This window comes from Solanum verrucosum, unplaced genomic scaffold (assembly GCF_900185275.1).
Source record: "Solanum verrucosum unplaced genomic scaffold, falcon-dt-bn FXZP01000163.1, whole genome shotgun sequence".
In the NCBI taxonomy this organism is placed as follows: Eukaryota; Viridiplantae; Streptophyta; class Magnoliopsida; order Solanales; family Solanaceae; genus Solanum; species Solanum verrucosum.
In genome coordinates, this window is record NW_026020379.1 from 239,072 (window position 1) to 261,767 (window position 22,696).

At 34.4% G+C, this 22,696-nt stretch overlaps 1 pseudogene; it reads right to left on the bottom strand.

Annotated features, from left to right (window-relative positions):
- Window positions 1-1,632: 1,632 nt before the first annotated feature.
- Window positions 1,633-22,508, bottom strand: LOC125838998 (subtilisin-like protease SBT3.6; annotated as a pseudogene).
- Between the last annotated feature and the right edge of the window lie 188 nt (window positions 22,509-22,696).

Consider the following 22,696-nt stretch of genomic DNA (forward strand, 5'->3'; position numbering starts at 1 on the left):
AAGAGTATTTTGTGGGGAAGAGATCTTTTGACTAAAGGATTAAGATGGAGGATTTCTGATGGGAAAAATATTAATGTTTGGATCGACCCTTGGATACCAAATAATAATTTCTTCATCCCTAAGAGTATCCATGGGCATAGAAATTTAGATTTAGTAGTATCTGATTTAATTGATAAGAATATGCATACATGAAAAATACAAGAGCTAAATTCATTGTTTGAAGCTGAAGATGTTAATGCTATATTGTCTATCCCAATTTCTATTGCAGGTTCTAATGATAGGTTAATATGGCACCATACAAAAACAGGAAACTATGAAGTTAAGTCAGGTTAATTACTACATCGCAAAGGATTTGATCGGTAAAACAATGAAAAATACGGAAGTTCAAGTGAGTTGTCACTCTTTTCCAAAATGTTTTTGGGACTTCTTATGGAAGTTGGGAGTTAAAAAGCTTAAACACCTTTTGAGAAAATGTGTGCTTAACTCTCTACCAGTCCATAGTAATTTAGCAAAAAGACTATACAATGTAGATAAGACTTGTAAGATTTGTGGTCTTGGACCTGAAGATATAGAACATATGCTATTCAAATGTCCTCGGTCTCAACTTGTGTGGAAGCAATGTCCTACAAATTGGCCTGATATAGGATATATTACTGATTTTTCTATCTGGTGGTATGACTTGTTCTTAAATACCAAAACTTTTCCTGAATCTATTGACTTGTTAAACTTGAGCGCTAACATTATGTGGCAAATTTGGAAAAGTAGGAATAGTTGGTTGTTTAATCAGGAAAGGTTAGAACCAAGAGATATTGTTTCTAGATCTATGTTTGAGTATGAAGAATATAAAGAGTTACTACCAAAAGTCTTTTCTCTTGTTCCTGTAGAGATCATTCTGTGACTAAACTAACAAATTTGCAAGATGACATTTTATTGTTTACAGATGCAGGATTGCAGAATGATGATGGAAGGGCAAGTATCGGTATTGTGGCTTTGGATAGCCTTGGGAACCTGCTTCATGCCCATGGATCCCCAATCCAATTTGTTGGGAAAGTCATGACAGCTGAAGCGATTGCTATTAGGAAAGCTCTTGAATATGCTATCAATAAGGGATGGAAGAGAGTGAAGATTTTATCAGATGCTAAAAATGTTGTTGATATGATTCAGAAACGAGTAGCAACTTCATGGGAGATAGAAGTGTTGTGTGAAGACATCTGGAAGCTTTCAAGCATGTTCAATCATGTAGAATTTATATATATTTCTAGATCTGTGAACAAAATAGCGGATAGTACTTTAGCTAGATACTCTATCTCTTTGTTGAAGGAAATCTCTTGGGAGAAGTTTTTCCCAAATTGGATCATCCAGGATGCAAAAGATATGTTTAAACTATGTATTCCGTTGATGCAATAATAAAAGGGGTTTTGTTTCGGAGAAAAAAAAAAAAACTTGAAGGCAACATAAACACAATAGAGAGAACCATAAACTCAAAAATAAAAAACTCTTTGATCTTTACATAAATATTCAAATATCATCTTTTCCTTTGCATTCTTGACTACACTTAGTTGAATAAAAAAGAAAAATAACAACATGAAGTAAACGAATTAATGTCACATTTTTTTCTTTAGACATCAACAATTATTGTTTCCTCACAGCAATTGGAATTCTAACAAAATGCTTTCCATCATTCCATGCCAAACTTCCAAAGGTAAATTTACTCATTCTTTGATGAGTAGACGTGATTTTTACCTCAAATGAAATTTTCCTTGTTTTTGAATTGAACTTCAAGATATGTGGACTTACTTTAATTACAGTATTTCTTGGAGGTTTAATCACTACTTTGTATATCCTAAACTGCAAAGATAATTCAAATAATCATTTTTATCCATATCATAGACTAATCCAGGATCTGTTGCTCCATTTGGATTACAAATACCACCTCCAAAATCAAATGGATCAGCAATTTCATTTCCTTCTCCTTCTGAAAATATTTCAGATTTATATGTGTCCTAATTCCATGCTACAAAATTCAAAAAAATTATTAGATTTTTTTGTAATTTAGAACTATAACAAGTAAAATTGTACGGATTATATAAGCATTTTATATACTATCAGAGTATCAACATATATAACTTAAATTCATATGATATTAATGATGAGAACTTGCATAAATCTCACTAGCTTAGGAGCTAATTACTCAGTTATGCACTAGTTTGTAATATTACGTATCTTACCAGATTTTAGTCCCTTCAGATACGTCTAGATACATGTATCTCATAATGAGGTCAAAATTAGGTATAATTTGTTCTAGATACACTGTATCCAAGCGGCGTCACATGTATCTGGGATACATAACAAATCTCGCTCGCCTCCCTCTCCTCTCTACTATCTAGCTCGCCACTCTTCCACCAGATACATGCAAATATATGTATATATATATATATATATATATATATATATATATATATATATATATATATATAGTGGGTATCTATTGTGATTCACATGTATATGAGATACATACAAATCTAGCTCGCCTCCTCCCCAATCTCGCTTGCCTCACTCCTTATTTTGTGTATTCGGTAGCAAAAATACATGTATCTAAGTGTATATTTTCTTAAAAATATGATAGGAAACTCTTAATTAGTGGTAAGATATATGCGTAATATTTTGAAAGTATAGGTAATAATAGTATATACGACAATGAAGTATATCTAATTACATATTAGTTACCTGTTGTTACAAGTGCAGATTGATAGCAGCAGGAGAGCAATGAGGATGTGCAGCTTTAAGGAGTGCAACAATGCATGAGACATGAGGAGCTGCCATGGATGTTCCTGACATGAGTTGGAATCCATTGTATCCTTTAGGAGGAAGAGTTGCTGCATGTATATTTACACCTGGAGCTGCAACATCGGGCTATAACAAACAACTTATTCTTAGAAATTATGCAAAAATAAGTAGAAAAAACCAAAGATTCACTTAAGAATTAATAGCAGGATAACCAATTTTGGCATAACTAATTCCAACATAATTACTCTTATCATAACTTGTCTTCAAATCAAACGACCAAGTTTTTAGTGTTGAACTCATTATTCATGTGATAATATGAAATTCTAAGGTTACTATTACATTCATTTCAATTTTAAGTGACATAATTTAATTTGACTAGTACTTTAAACAACATATAATTGTATATATATTATTTACCTTCAAAATTTCTGGGGCAAAAGCATTGGGGCCTCTTGATGAGAACTTAGGCACCTTTAGGACTACATCTTGGCACTCAACTCACTTCAGATTGACCCAATTTAATCGTAGGATCTTTGTTACTGTTGCAAATTGATAAACAACAAATTAATGTTCTAGTAGTATAATAATATATGAAGATAAGAGTTAGAGAATATGTGCTTACTTACTTGGATTGACATTGTTGAAAATAGTCAAATATTTGATTTCCTTGCTCCAAATCAACATAAAAAATTGGTATAGAAGAGACACCAATAGTAATTTGAGTAAAAGGGGAACTAGCAACAATGAAAGCCAAAACCCCAATAGTCTTTAGAATTTTCAAAGACACAGCTATATCTTCTTGGTGTTGAAAGAAAAGCATCACAACTTTTCCTTTCACTTCAGAGGTAAGAGATTTAATTTCTTCAGAACTGCAAATATATACAAATATTATTATCTTGTATAACTATATTGGATGATATATATATTTCACTTACTTTGTTATATTTTCAAAAGTGATCAAAGGACCAAATATTTCCTCCTTAAACATTCCCTGACCCTACAATTAGTCAACAAATTAAATAAATTTAAACTCTATTCTAGTATGTACAACAGAAGAACAAAAAATTAAAAGAAAAAAATAGTTTCCTAAAAAGATTAACAGATTCCTAGCAAACACTTTGAGACATTTTTAATTTCTTCTATTGTTTGTGCTTGTAATGAGTACCTGCTGGTGGAGCCAGGATTTTTATTAAGGGGTATCAATGATTATAGTAAAGAAATAATTATGAAGCTAGTAGGGCTTAAACACGTAACCTCAAAGATTTTTTGCAACCACTAGACTAAACCTTCAACTTATTTCAAAGGTATCAATACTTGTATATATATATATATATATATATATATATATATATATATATATTTATGGGATAAGGTACAAGTACCCCAGACTATGACCGAAATCCCAGAGACATTTTACTAAACTACGGTCATATTACCCCCTGAACTCATTTTTTTTTTGTAAGTTTGTGCGCTTTTTTGGCTGACGTGGCATCCGAATAAGTGTGCCACATAAACCAAAAGGTGTACAAAATTACAAAAAAGAAGAAGAAGAGTTTAGGGGGTAATAGAAACTTAGTTTAGTTAAAGCGTATTTCTAGAATTTCGGTCATTAATTTAGGGGGTACTTGTGCCTTATCCCTATATTTATTAAACCAAAATTTAATTTCAGACGAAGGAGTGTTGCTGACATCTCTTTGTATATTATTACACTATTTGACTAGTGAACCTTCATTTCATTTTAACACTTGAACATATAATCATATAACTTACAACAACAACAACAACAAAAAAGAAGCTTACTAGTATTGTCTTGTTGTGTCCAAGTGTTAAAGGAGTAACAGTTTCTCTATCTGAATTGCTAGCAGCCACAGTTATAACCCATGGAGCAGTATTACTGATTGTGTTAGAGTCAGGTCCACTATTTCCTCCAGCAGCAATGACAGGTATGCCATGAGATACTGCATGAAAAGATCCTATCCCCATAATACTTTCTTCATTAACATCAGCAGTGTTTATAGAACCATAAGTACCAATAGATTCTGATAATAAGTCAACTCCATCTTTTATAGCATCATCAATACCAGCAAGAACATCAGCACCATTACAATATGCTGTTCCACCATCTTTCCAACATATCTATTCAAAATATAATTAAATTAGTACAAGTATTGCCACATATATTTCTTTAAGTGTGTCTGATCCATATAAAATAATCAAAACAACATATTAGTGTGATGACATAGTGCATAAATGTTCTCCTTAATTTGGCCTTATTTGGCATTTAAGTCTTTCAATTTATGTGTGCAAAAGTAGACATTTAAATTTGTATAAAATTGAACAAGTAAACACACGTGTCCTACTTAATAATTAGTGTCCTACACACTATCCCATGTCTATTACACTAAGAAATCATTACCAACTTAATTAATATCCAAGACATTTCAAAGAAGAATCTAGAATATTCAAGAGTTATAAAGAAATAAAAGGAAGATCTCTAGAATGAGTATTCTAGATAGAAAAGTCTAGAGATGTTACGTTCTAGAAAAGATAGTTCTAGAAATAGGTAGATAGAAGAACATTCTAGAATATAATAGCAAAATCCTTAGCTAGATTCTTCCATCACCACCTATAAATAGAGATGGTTCATTTGAGTTGTAATCAACCAAGTAGGAAAGCAAGTGCTCAAATCAAGTAAGCAAGATAGAAAAACAAGAGTGAGTGCTAAGTAAAGAGTGTTGCTAAAGCAAACAACAAGTGAGTGATTAAGATTATAAGACCGAAGCGGGTTCTTACTTTACAATAATAAAATTCAAGTTGTGAGTAACTGAGTGTGCTCGTCAACCGATAATATTCAATAAGTGGTATTAGATCCAGATTGATAAAGAACGGTAGCAACTCAAAGGAAAGGAGATCCTACAAGCTACTGTCGGAGGCTACAAATCGCGAAGCACTAATCAATGGTGGATTTTGCAAGCACTCTCAATAGCATTGAGAAGCTCAATGAAGCAACTACGAATCATGGAGTAAGAGAATGCAATATTACTTTCTTGGCCAGGAAAAATGGGATATCACCGGTGGATCAGACACCACACCACCAACAGATGCTGAAGCAACAAAAAGGTGGAAGGCCAAAGCTGGAAATGCCATGTATATTCTCACCGTAACAATTGAGGATGAGTTCCTATAACGAATTATGAATGCCAAGATACTCAAAGAAGCTTGGGACACATTGGCAACCATTTTTACAAAGAAGAATGAGGCAAGATTACAAAGGCTTAAAAATGAGTTTTTGTCAATCTCTCAATAGAATATGACGATCAGCCAAACTTCTCAAAGGTAAAATCTTTATCTGATGAAATAACAAAACTAGATTTTGAGAATGCTATCACGGAAATTAGAATGATGAGAATCATTGTTCATGGTCTAAAGTCGGATAGAAAGGCATAATTATAGTCACACGGGTGGACCACAAAATCAAATTTATGTGAGCTTGAAAAATCTGTTGGCAAATGAAGAAGATTTGAAGAAGCCATTATCAAGCCTCTCTATACAAGATGAAGATAAGACGCTTTAGCAAAAAGCAAGGCTATCGAAAAAGGGATGAGAGAAGAAACTCATGTTCAGGCAGATATTAAAAGAATCAACATCAAAAAAGTGAGCGACAGGCAAACCAAAGCTTCAACAAACGGAAAATGGAGAAGTGCTATAATTGTGGAAAGAAAGGACACTACGTTAGAGATTGTTAATATAAGAAAGTTGAAGGTAATGTAGCTACTTCTACCCAAAACAAGAAAGATAAAGAAGAAGCTTAACATTTCGAAACCTCTTATGCACTTGAAGAAACTAACCAACAAGAGGAGCTTGTCACTCTAACAAAGAAGATGAGATTGCACCTGCAATTGTAAATGAGAAATTGGCCGATTATGAACATGATTGGATCATTGATTCAGTATGTTCCAATCATTGAATAGTGATGAGAAAAAGCTCATCAACATGACCGAATATAAAGGTGGTAACTGCAAATAATTCAAAAATGACAATAACTCATATTGGCAAGATGATGTTCGTACCTCATCACAGTTCAAGATAAGTGGAACTTCAAAATGTCTACATGTTCCAGGTATGAAGAAAAACTTATTATCTGTATTGCAACTAACAAATTCTGGTAACTATGTCTTGTTTGAGCCAAATGGCATAAAAGTATATCGAAACTTAAAAGTTACAAGCACACTAATCATGAAAGGGAGAAGGTTAGAATCAATCTACGTCATGTAAACGGAGACAACTTATGTTGAGAAACTGTGGAGTATTGAAACATCTGATCTATGGCATGCACGTCTTAAGCCCGTGAGCTACAACAAACTAAAAATCATGATGCAACGGTCTAAATTAAAAGGTCTTCCCCAACTTGAGATTAGAGAAGACACTATATGTGTTGGATGTCAATATGGGAAAGTACAACAACTTCCCTATGGAGAATCGAAGTATCAAGCGAAGGAGCCATTTGAGCTAGTATACTCAAACGTGTTTGGACCAGTGAAGCAGTCCTCCATCATCGATTACTATTACATGGTACATTAATTTATGACTTCTCAAGGTACGTATGGATTTACATCTTAAAAAAGAAATCTGAAGTATTTGAGAAGTTTAAAGAATTTCAAAATACTATGGAGAATGATATTGAAAGAAAAAACAAATGTCTTTGTACGAGCAATGGGGGAAAATACACGTCACGAGAGTTCAATGACTATCTTAAAGAGAAGATGATAAGACGACAATTGACTTGCCCAAGTACGCCACACAAAATGGAGTGGTTGAAAGAAAAAATAGACATCTGGCAGAGATATGCAGAAGTATGCTGCATAGTATGAATGTACCAGCAAGGTTTTGAGTAGAATATGCATGAAGACTATTGTCCACATCACCATCAGACTGCCTTAAGCAAGATTGAGATTCATCTCACCATTTGAGAAACTTAAAAAGTTGATTCCTAGTGTAAGCCACTTTTGAGTTTTGATTGTGCGTGCTATGTGTTCGTGTTAGATCATCTTCGCAATAAGTTTGATAAGAAAGTTGTTTGTTGCATCTTTGTTGGATACGACGAACAAAGAAAATGATGAAGGTGTTGTGATCCTACCACAAATTAGACATGTGTGTCAAGAAATGTCATATTTGATGAAGCATCATCATAGTGGTATGAAGAAGTCACATTACCAGATTCAATAGAACTACATCAAAAGCTACAACATAAGCTTGAAGAAAAAGAACAAGGAAGTAAGACAGAATTACAATAAGAGGTGTGTGAAAAACTCGAATCACATACAAAAGAGATATCTTCAAGTGGAGAAAATAAGAGCACGTGAAAACTTGGAATTCATGAAACTCCAGAAGAGTTACAAGAAGGAGTACAAGAAACTCCTCAACTACGAAGATTCACCCGACCAAAGCACCAAAATAGTAAGTATATAAATGCGGCACTGGCTGAGGTTGACATGGTCAAGGATTATTCGTAAAAGATCATAAAGGAAGGTTATCTATTAGATTAGTCTATGTGGGTGATTTAATCATCATAGGACTTTGATGAGATCAATCAAAGTAAAAGAAACTTAATGGTGTGATTTCAAATAAAGGAATTGGGCAAACTAAAACACTTCATTGGTCTCGAGGTTATAAAACAAATGATGGATTATTCCTTGGACAACAAAAGTACGCGAGAGATCTACTCCAAAAATATGGAATGATGGGTTGCTAGACATCTTCTACATCGATGGAGCCTAACATAAAACTATGTTCCCATGAAGGCAATGACTTGGAGGAAGAGACAATGTATCATCAACTTGTCGGTAGTCTTATCTACTTAACATTGACCAGACCAGATATTGCCTTCGTAATTGGAGTAGTTAGCAGATTTATGCAGAAACCAAAGAAGCCTCATTTGTAAGCAATCAACAAGATATTAAGGTATGTGAAATGAACTTTTGATTGTGGACTATTCTATATGAGAGGAGCTCCTTGCAAGATAATGAGATATTGTGGTGCGGATTATGTTGGTGACCATGATACTCAAAGATCAACCACTGGATATGTTTTCAATCTTGGATCAACTGTACTATCATGGTGCAGCAAAAGACAACCAATTGTTTCACTTTCAACTACGAAAGCAGAATATCGAGCAGGTACGATGGCAGCACAAGAGAGAACATGGCTAAAACAACTCATGAAAGACTTGCATGAACCATCAAAAGATATCAGAATTTCCTTGGCGTGTTGCGCCTCCTATCTCCCCACGAACATGCTCCAGTTGTATCAGTGTTGGCGCGCCGCGCCTCTCAGGGCGCCTGAGAAAGGCGTTAGAATGTTTGGCCTTGGCGCGTCGCGCCTCTCAGAGTGCTTGAGAAAGGTCGCTGAATGTTGGCCCCTGGCGCCTCATGCCTAGCAGTGCGCCTGGCCCTGGGGCCTTCATCCTTAGCCGATTTTCATGCTCTCTTGCATCTCTTTTCTTCAATTTGCCTCTAGTTTCTTTGAGAGTTCCTGAAATCTCTAATCATATGTATTAGTGCATAATCATAGCAAGTATGACAAAATCAAGCTAATAGGCTCAAGATCATTCATTACTTCAATCACTTCATGGACAAATATTGACAACTTAGGCATATAAATATGCCTAAGATCACCACTATATTGTGACAACTTGTCAGCTATTCGTTTGGCTGAAAATCTTGTATTTCACGCTTGGACAAAGCATGTGGAAGTACAACATTTTTTTTTGAGAAAAAGTTCTTCAAGGAGAAATTGAGATGAAGCAAATCAATACAAAGAACAAATAGCAGACATATTGGCAAAGAACTTGGACAACATGAAGTTTATAAGATTTCGAGAAGCGCTTGGATTGATTGAAAGAGAAAATAAAGTTGGTGCTGAGGGGGCGTGTTAAGAAATCATCACCAACTTCATTAATATACAAGACATTTCAAAGAAGAATCAAGAACATTCAAGAGTTATAAAGAAATAAAGGACGATCTCTAGAATGAGTATTCTAGAGAGAAAAGTCTAGAGATGTTCTAGAAAAGGTAGTTCTAGAAATAGGTAGTTAGAAGAACATTCTAGAATATAGTAGCAAAATCCTTAGCTAGATTCTTCCATCACCACATATAAGTAGAGGTGGTTTATTTGAGTTGTAATCAACCAAGTAGGATAGCAAGTGCTCAGAGCAAGTAAGCAAGATAGAAAAACAAGAGTGAGTGCTAAGTAAAGAGTGTAGTTGAAGCAAGCAACAAGTGAATAATCGAGATTGTGTAAGATCGAAACGGGTTCTTACTTTACAATAATAAAATTCAAGCTGTGAGTAACTGATTGTGCCCGTCAATCTACAATATTCAACATATTATGCCATGTATAATGTACGCTGATTGCCATGTACAACGCGTGTGTCTACTTATTTAACTTTATACAAGTTTAAGTACCTACTTGTGCATGCCGAAAGTTATAAAACATAGACGATGTCTGATAAGATCAAGTTAAAGAGCATATTTATGTATTATGGCTAGTGCGATTGATATCTTTAACAATTTAAATTCTAAATGAGATGAATCAACACTTCAATAATACTATAAATAGCTAATCGTGCAAGTGGTTCTCCTCCTCGTACTGTTCCCATATTAAAACCATAGTATTCTACATTGTTAACATAAGAACCAGCAGCTGTTGAGGCACAATGAGAACCATGTCCACTTGCATCTATAGCTGATAAATTATGATTTTTTTCGAGCATAGTCTGGTTTAGTTCCATATCTTCCATAAACCCTTTTATGTACCAACGAGCACCAATTATTTTTTTGTTACAATGTTTTGTAGCATTGAAATTTCCTTCAGATTTGCAAATACCTTTCCATCGAGATGGAATTGGACCCATCCCATTATCATTAAAAGCTTCTGATTCTGCCCATATACCTATAAAAACATTTAATACTTTTTAGAGTTTAACTTCTAGGCAGATGTGGTGTTAAAATATTCACTAATTTGTAATATAAGATATAAGTTTTATACATTCATATCTTGAGAAAACAAACAATAAACTTAACTATTTAAAACTTGTTTGTACATACTTTTTGAAATAATAAGTGCCTTTGAGTAGTAGCATCAATTGTTTTTTCACAAGCTAAAGTAATTAGTTTTTTTTTCTTCTCATAAATAGCTTTGGAATATAGACTTACTGTTCTATAATTGATAATACTACTTTCCAAATTAATAGATAAACATAAACAACAAACATCAACAATAACATATCCATTCATGAAATTCCACTAAGTGGGGTATGGGAAAGTTAGAGAAGTTAGAGTGTACACAAATCTTATCACTATCTCGAGGAGGTAGAGAGACTATTTCTGAATGACCCTCGTCTCTAGTGCACAAACCCAAGTAAAAGAAGAAGAAAACAATGAAGAAAGCATAGCCAATAATAAGCAAAGCAATGTAAAGTCTACAAGAAAAAAAAATAACAACAATAAAATAGTGGAATAATCGAAATACAATACACAACGTATGACAAGAACTATGAGGGTACGACTAATACTACGACATGCACTAACAAGCCTAAACCTATGTACGTCAAGACAATAGTTCACCCCTACTATAACCTTCTACCCTATTGCACGACTCCGGTCCTTCCTATCTAGAGTCATATCCTTTATAATATGAAGTTGTGTCATGTCCTATCTAAACACCTCTCCTCAATACTTCTTCGACCTACCTCTACCTTTTCGAGTACCCCCTGTAACCAACCTTTCGCACCTCCTCACTGGGGCGTAATCGAACCTCCTTTGCACATGTCCAAACAATCTCAGTCCCGCTTTCCTCATCTTTTGGATAGTCTCATTCCTAATCTTGTCGCTCTTAGTTTGCTCACATCTGCATCTCCGCAACATGCAACTTCTAAACATGTAAATTCTCGACTGACCGACACTTCACCCCATACAATAAGGACGGTCTAATTTACCACTATTGTATAAAATTTACCTTTATGTTTAAGTGGTACCTTTTGATTACACAAGACTCTAGAGGCAAGCTTTCATTTCATCTTCATTGTTCCACTACCCTGGAGTACAGACCCAAGATACTTAACTCTTGGAAATAGTCTGTGTGGAAAGCCTCACTTCTACTCCTGCTTCATCCAACTCAACACTAAATTCATACTCCAAATACTCCATTTTGGTCCTGCTTAACTTGAAATCTTTGGTCTCATTAACCAATATTATGTCATCCGCAAGTACCATAGAGTATGTAACCTTCTCTTGAATAGACCGCGCGTCAACTCATCTATCACCAAGGAAAATAGAAAAGGGCTAAGAACTGATCCCCGATGTAGCCTCATCTCAACTGGAAAATGCTCTAAGTCTTCTCCCACCATTATAACCCGAGTTCTTGCTCCATCTTATCGGTCTTTTATTGCCTAATATACATCATCAGTACATCTTTATCCTTGAAACACCTCAAAAAACATTCCATGGAACTTTGTCATAGACCTTTTCAAGGTCAATGAACACCATATGAAGGATCTTTTTCCTTTCCCTATACTTCTCCACTAATATCCGCGCAATGTGGATGATTCAGTAGTCGAATGCCCCGACATGAATCCAAGTTGATTCTCAGAAATGGACACCCCTTTCCTTACCTTTATCTCCACCACTCTCTCTCAAACCCTCATGAAATGACTTAGCAATTTGATACGCAGTAATTGTTACAATTTTGAATATCATCCTTGTTCTTGTATAATTAAACCATTGTACTCCACTTCCATTCGTCGAGCATTTTTGTCGTCTTAAAAATAACATTAAATAACCTAGTCAATCACTTCACACCTACCTTATATGTTCTCTTACAGAATTTCATCGGAATCTCATCATCAGGTCCAGTCATTCTTCCTTTACTCATCCTACTAATAACACGTCTAACTTCTCAACCTTAAAACACCTACAACACCCAAAGTCTTTCGGAGCACACCAATTTATCCAACACAATGTCTTGGTATCCTTCTTTGTTTAAGAGTTTGTAGAAGTATGTTTTCCATCTTTGCTTAATAGAGATCTCTTCCACCAACACCTTGTGTTCCTTATCCTTGATACATTTCACTTGATCCAAACCGTGAGCCTTTCTCTCTCTCGTTTTCATGAGCCTATACAATTTATTATCCATACCTTTGTCCCCTAGATCAATATATAAGCGTTTAAAAGTAGTCATCTTAGTAGCCGTAATATCTAAATTAGCTTTTGTCTTCACCGTGTATTAGATTTCCTTAAGCATCCTCTTTTCTTCCTCATTTGCGCACTCTACTAACTTCGTATATGCAACCTTCTTTGCTTTCATTTTGGCTTAGACTTTTACATTCCACCACTTATCTTCTTGATGACCACCGAAGTTATTACCCCTTATATCCCTAGCACCTCTATTGTTGCTTCCCTAATGCAACTAGCTGTCTTATCTCATATGTTGTTGATGTGAAGCTAAACTTATACATATTTAATCATTATTTACCTCATATTTAATTTTTTAATTATACTTTTTGAGCATAAATTTTATGAGTTATTCTTATGTTGTGTATTTTATTTTTTGGATTAAAATGGTGTGAAGATGAAGAAATTTAGAGTTAAAAATAAGAAATCATAGAAGGAAATCAAACATGTAGCTTAATGGACTGATTGAATATAATATTAATATTTATGTATATATAAGCATCATATATATATATATATATATATATATAAGAGAACCTTAGGCCCGCCTACTTGACGCCACCACAAACCAAAATTCTCTTTAAATTTATTTATTTCCAAAACTAGCCTTCCCCTTTCATGAATAATCGTGACATAAATGAAAAGTTGTGACTTTCATGAAAAGTTGTGACTTTAATGAAGAGTTGCGGCTTTTATGAAAAGTTGTGACTTTCATGAATAGTTGCGACTTTAATGAAAAGTTGTGACTTTTATGAAAGGTTGTGACCTTTCCAAAGGGTTGCAAATTTTCCAAATAGTTGTAACCTTTCCGATAAGGCACAATAAACATTTGTTCACACTACCCTTTATTGTCTATAAATAGAGGGATTTCCTCTCATTTTAATTTTAAAACAACGAAAATTCTGAATCACTTCTTCTTCTTCACAATTAAATATTTGTATACTTTGCTCCTGTTGAGTGACTCACTGACACCATTGCTTATGTTATAGATCCTGGTATGTATTTTTACAGTCATTGATTTATACTTATATTATTAAGGATAAATCACTACAAGAAAACTGTGAATTACATGAGAATTTTCCTGGGAATTAGTATGAAAATTTGCAGGTTTCCTGCGAATTTTCATACTATTCCCTAGGGAAATTTTCATCTAATTCACACTTCTTTTGTAGTGAATGATAAGATGTAATAATTTTCATTTTCCTTTACATTATTAATGTTTGTTACTACGTAATCTTGTTTGTAAGATAATATAGTGTTTTAGTTTTAATGACCGATAGGTTTTAAGTATTATTTTATAAATTCTCGCGTGACTCACTGACACCATTGCTTATGTTACAGATCCTGGTATGTATTTTTACATTCATTGATTTATGCTTATATTATTAAGGATAAATGATAAGATATAATAATTTTCATTTTCCTTTACATTATTAATGTTTGTTACTACGTAATCTTGTATGTAAGATAATATAGTGTTTTAGTATTAATGATCGATAGGTTTTAAGTATTATTTTATAAATTCCATGATATTAAATTCCCGCACGAAGCGTGGGTAATTTTACTAGTATGGAATAAATTGAAAGCAAAACAATGAATTGCAGCTGACAAGTGTCACAATGACCATGCATCAGCGGCAACCAAAAAATAAGGCGATTTAGTGTTTACGCGTACTGTACGAAATCCAATTCTTTTCGGCTTTGATTTCCTAATTTGTCTTGATCTCAATTGTTTTATTTAGGGTTTCCACATCTATAAATAGGGCATGAAAAATTATTCTTTAGGGAGCCAAGAACCAAGAAATAATACACACTATAAATTTTCTTATAGCTTAGGAACTTTGGAAGAGCCGCCGTGGAGGCCAAAGAATTGTGGTTTATTCTGTCTTCCCCTTTATTATTTATTTGTATAAAAGATAATTTAGTTATTGTTCTTAAATTTCTAAGATTAACACAAGCATATTTATTTTAATAAATTTTAGTTGTGTTTTTGAGATCATGAGTAGCTAAATCCACAACTAGGGTTGTGGAAACCATGAGCAATTAACAATGTATGAATAATAACTAAGTAATTGTTGAATAGTGTTTATGCATGTATTGTTAATCTTTTCATTTAGAAGTCTTTCAAGCGGTGCACAACGTTAGAACTCGCCTCGTTCCTACTTGACCTTACCAAGAGGGTAATGAATGAGAAAAATATTTAACAACAAAGATTTAGTTAAGGATTTGCTGCTATTTAATAGTTTGACTTTAATCAATTGAAGTGAGGGTGAAGACCCAACTAAATTGACACGATGACTAATCTGGAGTAAAGGTAAGGGTTAGTAAAGCACACATTCGTAGATTTACAAAGTCGCGAGTGAAAGTTCCTATGATGAATACCAGTCACTTAGGGATATATAACTTACCAGCCTTGCATGTTAAACACTAGGATAAGATTACTGTTATTTGGATTACTGTGTTAAGAGCTTGTGGGGAACACAGATGCCCTAGTTTCCATCTTATATTGATATCTCAAATCGTGAGTCTTGCTTACTTGTTACTTAATCATTCAAATCAACAATCTGTTACTTTAGTTACAAAACCCCCCATGTTTACTTTTCTCGAAAATAGTTTGATTAAAAAGAGATAATTGTGAGTTAAGTTTAAGTCTGAACCATATTCCTTGTGGGATCGACCCCAACCTATAAGTTGGGTTCTTTATTAGGCAACAACCACTTATACTTCTTTTGGGAAAGTGTAATTTAGGCGTATCAGTTGTTCACATCCCCACTTGTACTTCAAAACCCCATACCAATCAACTTGTCCCCCATATCTTAAGAAAGGGCAGGGCTCAAGACTTACCATTTAATCCTTGATTAGTTATATAAGTCTTATTCCTCCTTTCCTTCTGAATCTCTAAATTCATCACCAAAAGTTTGTATTGGGTAGTAAGATTCTCAATCAGAATAACCTTGAAATTCTTACAAAGACATCTATCACCTTTCCTAAGGAGTAAGTAATTTATCTGAGTTTTAGCTACCGTGGTAGTAACCAAGTGGTTCTCCCTTTCCGAAAAACACGAGCTACCAACTACCAACTACCAACTCAAAAGCTTTAGCAAGACTCTGAAACAAAGCTCCACCTCCATTCCTCTCCCCAAAACCAAAGCCTTCAAAGCCTCTATTAATATCACCAAAGCCATTAGAAATTGTCTTGATATGGTCATTAAAATCTGCACCAATGAAAATCTTATTAGAGTTTGGTATAACTTTCACTATCTCATTCAAATCCTCCCAAAATAACTTTTTGACATTCACTTGAGGCGCATAAGCGCTAATAACATTTGAATTAACCCCCCAACGATTAGTTTAGTGTTATAACCCTATCATTGATCCCTTTAACCTCCACCACTTGCTCTACAATGTCTCTGACAACTAAAAATACCTACTTCATTTCTATCTCTCGACCTTACTGAGTACCACAACTTAAACCTGTCCACATTCCGAGCCTTGATACCTACACATCTAGTCTTCTTTTAACCACTACCACTTGCTATATTAGTCCTCCTCTTTTTGAGAATATTCACTAGCTCTATGGACTTCTTTGTCAACGATCCTATGTTCCACAATCCTACTCTCAGTTTAGGAGAACCCATGACCCACTTACCATTACTACCTCTCACCCTAGCCTCAACCAAAGACATGACCCTAGTTCACCATCATTCTCCAAAAGTGTAAACTTAGTCTAAAACGTAAATGAAGTAGGATTCTACTAAAGCTACTGAATCAAACGGAGAGTCTATGACCAATTGACAATATTAAATACTGAAGAAAATGCAAAAAATAATATAATAAAATTATTTTGGGTGAGGGGAAAAGATATGAGGACTAATTAAGAAGAAAATTAAACCTGAATCTAAAACGCCAATGACTACTCCATCACCTTGATTTGTTTTGTTGAGAAGATTGTTGGGAGAATTTCTAGAAAGACCCAAAAAATCCCAACTTCTTGACGTATGAGTCTTATAAAGAGGATTTTTTATAACTCAAACCACATTGGGTAATTCTGAAATGCAATAAAAACACATATATCAACTAGGAGAAGAATGATATTTTATTTTATAAAACAATATCAAGAAAATTAATCTTTTTTTATAAATTTTATTTTGTGTTGGTATATGAGGTACAAATGCATGATAATGAAGTATTTTTCAAACAAAAAATATACCTCCAATTTGTTTGGCTTGAGAACTAGTGAGTTTAGCAGCAAATCCAGAGAAACCGTGTCTATAACTATACATCATCAATTTTTTGGCTTCTTCCTTACTACATGATGACGAAAGGGTTGTTCTTAACCTATGTAATTATTAGTCATTCACAACAAATATTAAAGCCCATATCCAAGGGTTAGAATCTAGCTTCCATGGAAACCTATGACATATAATATTGATGTTAGAGTAGTAATTGAACAGTTGATTCATAGTGATGTAATGTTTAAATACAAATATCAAATAACGTGAGATTGATAAGCCATGATTTGGTAGAAAATAGAGGAAATACATAAAATCCCTCCTGAACTTGGCTGCAAAACTTACTTTAATACTTTAACTACACAGCCGTTCAAATACCCCCCTAAACAACTTTCAAGTGAATTAAATACCCCCTTAATGGCTGATGTGGCAAATAAAAAAAGAAAAGCGCGTAAAAAGTTAAAAATTAAAGAGAAAAAAAATAATTGGGATACTTTTATTTTCTTTTTAGCCAATAAAATTTTTTCTCTTCATCTTCCTCACACCCCACCACCCCTATCCACCAACAACCCTAGCCCTTTTTCTTCCTCACACCCCACCACCCCTTGCCACCCTTAACCACCACCTGCACCACCTCCTCATTTTCTTTTTCGAACTCCCCACTTTCTTTTTCTTTCTTCGAAATCCTTCAACTTCACCCTATTTCTCCTTCTTTGAACCCTCCATCCTCACCCCTCTTTCTTCTTTTTTCGAACTCCACTGTCTTAGTCACCACCTGCCTCATCCCTTTCTTCTTCTTCTTCGATGAACCTCTTTCTCCCCCTTCTTTCTCCTTCTTCGGAATATTCATACCCCCATTTATTTTCCATCACTAAATGAGAATAATTTCAAATTATTCGCACTTATTCTTAGATGTGATGAACAACGAAAAAAGTGAAAAAAAAACCAACAACTTATTATTGCTTCAAGATCACTACTTATGAAGGTGTTTATTGATTTGATGAACTTAAAGCTCTTTTTAGTGAAAACTTTATAATTTTTTCATCTCAAATTATTCTTTTAGTTATAACTATGTATTTACTTTGATAATGTGCCTTAAAGGTTGAATGTTTTTAGTGAAATGGTCTTGAGAATTTTGGATCTGTGGAGTTTGATCTTTTTTGAGAATTTTTTACTTTTTATTTTTCTTTTTTATAATCTTGGATTAATTTTCTTTTTCTTTTTTTCCTTTCTAAAATTGTGAATTAAGAAAACAAATAAAGGAATAAAAAACTTAAAATTTAAATAATTATTAATGTGGCACTGATGTGGCAGTGAAGTGTCTATGACATGACGCGTGTGGAATGCACTTGCCATTGTGAGACTGGTCTTATAAACTTAAGGTGGATTAAATTCACTTGAAATTAAATTAGGGGGGGTATATAATTATATGTAAAGTTAAAGTGCTAAAGTAAGTTTTGGTGCCAAGTTCAGGGGGGATGTTATGTATTTTCTCTAGAAAATATAAAGCGGCACATGTACTTATGATGATTTTTGAGGAATACTTTTATTTGGTAGAATGGATGAAATTAAGGAGTTTATTTTAGGTAGTCGAATTCATGGACAAACATCTAAAGTTGGCACGGATTTTCTCTTAGACATTTTAAATAAGCCTTGTACATTTAAATACTTGTAAAAAGTCTTTGTTGTGTCATTTTAACACATTTCGTTGACTCAACAAAGTTTGTGTGTTACAAAATTTTTGAGAGTGAGAGGAGTTTTTATACCTTATCCCTTAAATAAACTTAGAAGTGCGCAAAAATGTAAAAAATGTCCAAGTTTTATATCCATATGAAATGGTGTTCAAAGTGTTGAATGTCATGATCCAAAAATAGACGTGTGACACTTGTCTTATCACATCAAGACAAGTCAGCCTAAACTCAAAACAAATCGAAAATGCAGAAGTGAAACAATATGAAAGGCTATCATAATCTCAAAAATGCAGATAACATAACATAACTTGATTATGACCCCCAAAACCTGGTCATGTGAACAAACCTCTAATGTATTACAATAAGTTCGAAAGAAATACAAGTCTCAATGTTATTGTTTCTCAAATAGAACAAGTCTATAATAAAGGAGCAAGAGGTGCTAGACAAATAGCTACCTCACAACTCTCCACAACAAGTCTCAGACATAGAAGAGAATAAGGAGTATCACGATAACCTGAGCTCGTAACCTACACACGTGTAGTAGCAAGGGAATGAGTACCAAACATCATGACACTCAGCAAGCAAATCACTAACTCAAGGTAAATCAATATTGAATATATATACTCCTAAAACTCTAACTGAACCTCCACAACTAAAACCTGCACAAAATCAGCTCAATCTAACAATCCATATCTCATATAGCACATAGTACGAATAGTAATACTTTCACGTATACGGATTACCAATATAAGTATTATGTTCATTGATCATAAATTCCACCATAGGCACTCATAAGTTCACAAATGGTAATGATGTACAATGCAATGAAATGTCAAGTAAGGTAATGTATGTATGTCTTAATGATACACATCCGTTGAATATTAGGCTGGAACCCATGGGGGCCACACAAGGTTCATGTACCCACCAAAATCTGTCACGCCTCGAGCCTACACCCTGGACGGAACTGACACTCGAGAACCATTGCTTGCCCCAAAGAACCCTTGGCCTGACTTACTTACTCAGCGGAAGACTTAACTCATGAAGAAAAGTACTTTTAAAAGTAAACTGAACTGCTCAATAAACACTTAGAATGTATCAAGATAACATTTACTGGCCAAAATGGCAACTCAAGTCTCAATCATCAAAATAGGAAATAGAAACTCAAGAACAAACATCTGACTGTCTATGAAGCCTCTAAACAACTGAGATGGATGTTGGGACAAGACCCACGACATCCTAATGAACTAATAATAATACTGAAAGCAATGAAAGGGACCTCCGAAAAGCAATGAGGCTCACCACAGACTCTGAGTGCTCAACTGGATCAACGATGCACTGGATGATGATCCTGGTTACCTGTGGCTGCATCATAAGAAGATGCAGGCCAAATGACATCAATACATTGAATGTACGAGTATGCGAGGAGAATTCTAAAACAAGACATAAGCTTGAAAAGAATTGAGGAACTTACCTGGTTCAACTCAACTCAACATAAATGAACATTACAAGAAAACTGTGAATTACATGGGGATTTTTCTGGGGATTAGTATGAAAATTTGTAGGAAAATAAATTTCCTGCGGATTTTCATACTAATCCCTAGGAAAATCCCCATGTAATTCACAATTTTTTTTGTAGTGGAACTCGTTTCAATATAAAGCAGTTTAAAACAAGTGTAATATTAAGAAAAGCTGTTAAAAACATGGATGTTAACTCTGTGTATTTTGGAAATACAATAATATTCTGTGTGTATGCAAAGATACAAATATAACTCTGAAATGTATGTAAAAATACAATAAAACTATGTATATGAGAATGCAATTACTTATGTGGGAGTTTCTCTAACCGACAACCATCACTTAAGAGCTATTGTGATGATACAACGTTTTGCCTCACGCTGCCAGGGTCGTCATATACCTTGCCGAGGGTATAGAACCTAACTACTAAGTGGATCCACCAGCCTATGCTAAAAAGACTAAGGAATCATCTAAAAAGTATGACCATTTTCTACCCATGGTGGCTACATGGTTTATGAGGGCTGTGAGTTGTCTGAACTATCCCCAATATCAGTGCTCAATACTACTCCCAAAATATGATACGAGCTCTTATGTTTAAAAAACATACGTCTTTCTGTGATTTGAGATAATTGCTCAAAAACTTAGCTCAAAGGCTATCTTGGAAATTAAGGTTTCCTTTTCTTGTTTAAATGTGAAAACATTTTAAACTCTTTGGATTACAAAGCCCCCATATACTCTATGAAGAAATGAACTTCATTCTTTACTATTTACTCTTTACTCAACTTGAACTGTAAGTCTTAAAACAAAGTTAAAAGCATTTGCGACAGACTTCTTGAAAAGACTCCAAGAACTTCCTAGACTTGGCTCTTAACTTTCATTGAATTTGAATTTATGGATTCAAGGTTATGATTCATGTTTCTGGATGATTTCTAGATGTTAGAAGTCATTTAGAGTAGTTAGAATCAATAGGAAGTGTTAGTACACTTTAAAAGGACTTAAACAGGATAAACGATGAAAAATGGGTGGGGGCAGACAACCCGAGCGCGTTACTGGCACACCATGCCAACCCCTAAGTTACTGGGGCTCGTTTCTAGCGCACTGCAGGCGCGCCGCCCCAGCCTCCCTGGCGCAGATGGGGCGCGCCACGCCAGACCCTCCCCAGGTGAATCTGACGAATTTTTCTTCTCGATTTCAGACCTTAATTCGATTAAATCCAATTCCTTGTCTCAATATCTTCTTAGATTCAGATACCCAAAACATGTACACTAGAATCTAACTCGAAACAACTCTTAACATTGCTAAAGCATCTCAAGAAAATCCATTAATCCCATATAAGTTCAAGAATGAAGAATGAAAACAATTCAAGAACATCAAATTCTCAATCTTTTTGGACGAAAATCACGCTGAATTAAGCATGTTTGGCGCGTGGGTGAACTAACCCAATGCTATGTGATCTCACATACCTCGTAGGATTGAATCCTTGTCGAAATCCACAATCAAACTTGAACATTCTCGACGAATCTTGCCTTTTCTCCTTTCTCCAAGCCCTAACGTAGATTTCCAATTTTCTAAGCTGACCAAATTCTGATTTGACCCCAATTAAACTCCTAAAAAGGGATTAAAATAATTGGGTAAGGAAAAGACTAAAATACCCTTCCAAAATCCGGTTTTAGACTTTCCTTATTTGAACAACCTAACTTCAAATGGTCATTTCTCACTCATACCAACTCGGAATCGCGTAAACTTGGCGGCGTTGGAAAGATCATTCCAAGATCTTTCCTACGCTATCTGGAAACACACCTAAATCATCTTGAGCTAGGAGGTATGGTCGTTTGAAGTTGACCAAAAATCCAACTTAACATACTTGACAATTTTCCAGATTTTTATATTCTTTCCAAAAATGACTATTTTCACTTTTTAACTTCTTTCTAGTTCTTTCTAGTTACGGGGTGTTACAAAATCATTTTCCATCGATTTAATCATTTATCGCTAGAATCATTTTCCTTTGGCATTACCAGAACCATTTCCCATATACATCGCCGAAACCATTTCCCATTAACATCCTCAATAGGTTTCATCACAGTGTTTCAGAATCAATGCAAATAGGCATGTTCATACAAATTGACAATTTCCATAATACAAAATCCACAACAACATAATTGTGATACATCATCAATATAAGTCAATATAACCACTCAAAATATCCATAACACATCATATATCAATATATCATTAAGTTGCCTT